The 4,449-nt window shown below is 35.6% G+C and overlaps 1 pseudogene; it reads left to right on the top strand.

The window, feature by feature from the left end:
* Window positions 1–1,952: 1,952 nt before the first annotated feature.
* On the top strand, window positions 1,953–3,938 carry LOC106362672 (annotated as a pseudogene).
* The last annotated feature ends 511 nt before the right edge of the window (window positions 3,939–4,449 follow it).

Here is a 4,449-nt window from a genome sequence, read left to right as displayed (position 1 = left end):
TATTTTTAACATTTATCCTTATTAAATAATTTTAAATATAATATTTCTAAGCACAATAAATTTATAATATATATTAGTATTTTTTATTTTTTGACCCATCAACTGTATCACATACATTTCTCATCATATATTTATCGTATTGGATTAATATGAAAATGTATGTAAAATAATATATTAACAGATTAATTTATATTTTATTTATATATTATATAAATTCACTATTATATTTTACAGTTTAAATGAATAAAACTTTATATTTCTTAAAATAAAGTAGGTTAACCAATTAATTTAGTTTGATAGAATAACCCAAAAAAGCCTTATTATAGTTATATATATTTTCACAAATTATATTATAACTTTAATATTTATATGTCTTTATATATAAAAAAAATTTCAATTTTTTCTATAAAAATTTATTGAAAATGAGACACATAATTTACGATGTAATTGTATTATGATGTAAAGACGTTTAATAAAAAATATGAAAAGAGAGTTCATAAATATGTATAATTATTATGGTGAAGATAATAAATGAAGTTGTTAGAATTGGTTCAAAAAGGAATGGAGAAGTTGTAGTAAAATACTTAAAATAGAGAAGTTCTGTTTTGTACTTATATTTTAATAATATAGATAAAATATCCATATATATATAGTAGAAAGATGTCATTTTTGTATGAGCCATCTCAGCAACTCCTTCAACGGGTGACACACGTCAGATTTTTAAAGAAAAATCACTCTATAGATTTGTCTAAGGTGGGTATTTGGGAAACCTATCGTGTTTTGGTATGGGTTCAATCAGATTTTGGTTCGGGTTTAATCGGATTTTCGGGTTTATGAATTTCAGTCCTATTCAGGTAGTATAAAAGTTTGGTGCGAGTTTGGTTTGAGATTTGTAACATTTTTAAAACCTGTTAAATCTAATATAATTTTGGGTTGTTTTAGGATTCAGAATTCACGTAACTGATTCATTGAACAAATCTTAATCGGGTTTTTGGTTCCAAAATACTTTTTGGACTTAGTTAAACCCAAAACCTAAAAAAAATCCAGTGAAATAACGATCAAAATAAAAAAAATTGAAACGATAAATTTTATTGTCACGATTCTTGTAGTTTCTAGATTAATTTTTGACAAATGAAATAAAAAATATTAGATAATGAAATTAGAGAACAAAACTCAAAAATATGTATAAACCTATCATATCTAATATTGAATCCGATAAACTCGACTATATAGAAGAAAAAATAATACCAAAATATATTAAACTAAGTATCTGAGTTAATTATTTATGTAAGATACTTATTTAGGTATTTAATGAAATCTTAGAGTATTTTGATAAATATATATATTTGGGATTAAGTTCGGATTTTGTACGTATTTTTTTGAATTTTATGAGGTTTTTGGATATTCATTCGAGTTCGAGTTTGATTCATATAACACACATAACCCAAAATACAATAAAACAAATCATATTCGATATTTATGTTGGGCTTGGTTCGATACGGATTCATCGGTTCGGATTTTTGAATTTGGAGTTTTTATCCACCCCGAGATTAGTCAGTTTCGTAGGTTTTGTATTATGTAGTTAGCCAACACATGTATTAGATAATTATAAACATTGGGCTTGACCCTACTATCTATAACAATAAAGGGAAGTTTTCTCTCACCTCCTGCTGCCACTTCAGCCTATAGGGTGGGGCATTTCGCGACACGTGTCGTAATACCAAAGCTTTTGCGATTTTTTCCGTTTGCGGTTCTCTAATTAAAGCGTATGAGAAGTGGGTTTCCCGTACAATAGATAGGTTTGGCCCAAACCTTGAGCCCGTTAAGAGACCTATCCGGGTATTAGGTATTAGGGTTCGTCCGTTCGTCGTAGTCTTCCTCTTTCACTTGCCACCTCCACAATGTAATTCACAGACTTTAAGCGTCGATTCTAACTCTGTAACTTGGTAGTTATGCCCCACCCTCTTGACAAAGCCACAGCCGATGGACACAACGTGGACGGTGGCTTGAAGGCCATTGGGCTTACCGATCAAGAGAGACACCATCGTTTGGAGCAAATCCACTGGACTTCCTCTCCACAAAGCTATCGTCTGTATGGATGCTCGCACCAGTTCCATCTGCAGGTACATACATACATAATCTCTCTCTCTCTCTCTCTCTCTCTTTCTTCTTTTGTTTTCTTGAATCATTTGTCATAAAAATCCTCTGTTCTTAGGGAGTTCGTTTTTGATGAATTTTTTTTTTTGGATGATATTCACAGGAGACTAGAGAAGGAACTATCAGGAGGAAGATCCCATTTCGTTGAGTCTTGTGGATTGCCTATAAGCACATACTTCTCTGCCATGAAGCTTCTCTGGCTAATGGAGAACGTAGATGCTGTTAAAGACGCTATCAAGAAAGGATATGCCATCTTTGGCACAATCGACACATGGCTGATCTGGAACATGACCGGCGGTGTGAATGGAGGTCTACACGTCACTGATGTCACCAACGCTTCTCGTACAATGCTCATGAACCTCAAAACCCTGAGCTGTGACGAGGACACTCTCAAGACTCTAGGCATTCCCGCTGAAATCTTACCAAGATTGTAAGCAACACGGAGGTCATTGGAGAAATCTGCAAAGGCTGGCCCATTCCTGGTATCAAGATCGCTGGATGTCTTGGCGACCAGCACATTGCAATGTTAGGACAAGCTTGCAAAAAAGGTGAGGCTAAGAGTACCTACGACACTGGCCCTTTCATCCTTCTCAACACAGGAGAAGTTCCCATCAAGTCAGGTCATGGACTTCTAACCACACTGTCTTACAAGCTTGGGCCTCAAGCACAGACAAATTACGCTCTCGAGGGTTCCATTGTTATAGCTGGAGCTGCTGTTCAGTGGCTAAGAGACAGTCTTGGGATTATTAAGAGTGCCAGTGAAATTGAAGATTTGGCGGCTATGGTAGAAACAACCGGAGGAGTGTACTTTGTGCCAGCATTCAACGGTTTGTTTGCGCCTTGGTGGAGAGAAGACGCTCGTGTTGTCTGCATTGGAATCACGAGATTCACAAACAAGTCTCACATTGCAAGGGCTGTGCTGGAGAGCATGTGTTTCCAAGTGAAAGATGTGCTAGACTCCCTAAATAACGAGAAAGGGGAGTTCTTGCTTAGAGTTGATGGTGGCGCCACTGCCAACAACCTTCTTATGCATATTCAGGTAATGACTTATCCTCTTCTTCTCACGTATGAATCTTGATGATGTGTTGTTTATTTTGTAACATTACTCTCATTTGTCCTTTTGAAACATGGGGCTGATTTGATGGGAACTCCGGTGGTGAGGCCAGTGGACATAGAGACAACAGCACTTGGAGCAGCTTACGCATTACATTTCTTTCTGAAGATGCTAGAGGAGGCTGACGTTCCAACGAAAGAGGATAATATAGTTTACAAAGAGATTTTGAAGAACCTTTGCGAAGCCTAGGCGAGATTTAATATAGTGAATTTTTACTCCTAAATGTACGACTCATATTGCTTTCTAACTTACACAATAAATTATATGGTTCCCCTGTTTCTAACACTCTCGATATGTGTTTGCAGCTTAAACAAATATGGATCATGGAACTAATCTCAAGCACACTTCCATTATCTGAGAGATCTTAATAATGCGGAGCTGTCATCATCTCTACACATACTATGTATGGTTAACTGAGATGGGAGTTTTAAAATTTTATAAATACAGAAAAATATACTCTGTGAGAAATCACGGCTGACTTACTCAACAACAAAATTTCAAAAATCAAACGCCCACCTCTGACTTACGGAATCAGTTTTGTTCTCTCAGCAACTTGGGATTGATGTTTGTGGCAACCACCACCTTTGGTTCATCACAACTCCAAAGCAAATTTGCATCAAGGAGCCTATCTAGATCGGCAAAAACACTTAGGCAAACATTTGAGTGACTTCAAAGACAGGGAGTCTAACGATTAGACATGTCCAGACTGTAAAACCTTATGTGTGCTCACCTTTAAAAGAAAATGATTTTTTTGAGTAGATATATATACCTTTCAATGCTTATGGTGATCATCATGCGTTGTGTACTTTATGTCTCTTCATTGTAAGTAGTTCTAATCCCCTTACTTGCCCAACAACATCTACAAAATGAATATATGTGCTAAGCTATCAAGTGTGATATGTGAAATAAATATATGCAAAAGTTTTAAAAGAGGGAAATGAATTCAAACATGGTAAATCAGTAGTCGTGTTGGATAATACCATAAGTTGTTTGTAATCCCGAAACCTGAAGCTCTCCCTCGGGATCCGTTCAAACGTTTCAGCAAGCTCCACAAGCTCCACGAAAACAGTTTGGTCAATGAAACGAATAGCACATGAGGACTCTCGGTAAAGGGGAAGTTGGGCTTTATGTTACATCAAAAGTATTAAGCTCATAAACCGAGTCTTCACTCAATAAGT

This window comes from Brassica napus, chromosome C4, assembly GCF_020379485.1.
Source record: "Brassica napus cultivar Da-Ae chromosome C4, Da-Ae, whole genome shotgun sequence".
Taxonomy (NCBI): Eukaryota; Viridiplantae; Streptophyta; class Magnoliopsida; order Brassicales; family Brassicaceae; genus Brassica; species Brassica napus.
Note: the sequence above shows the minus strand (reverse complement) of the source record. Positions and strands in the feature narration are given on the sequence as shown.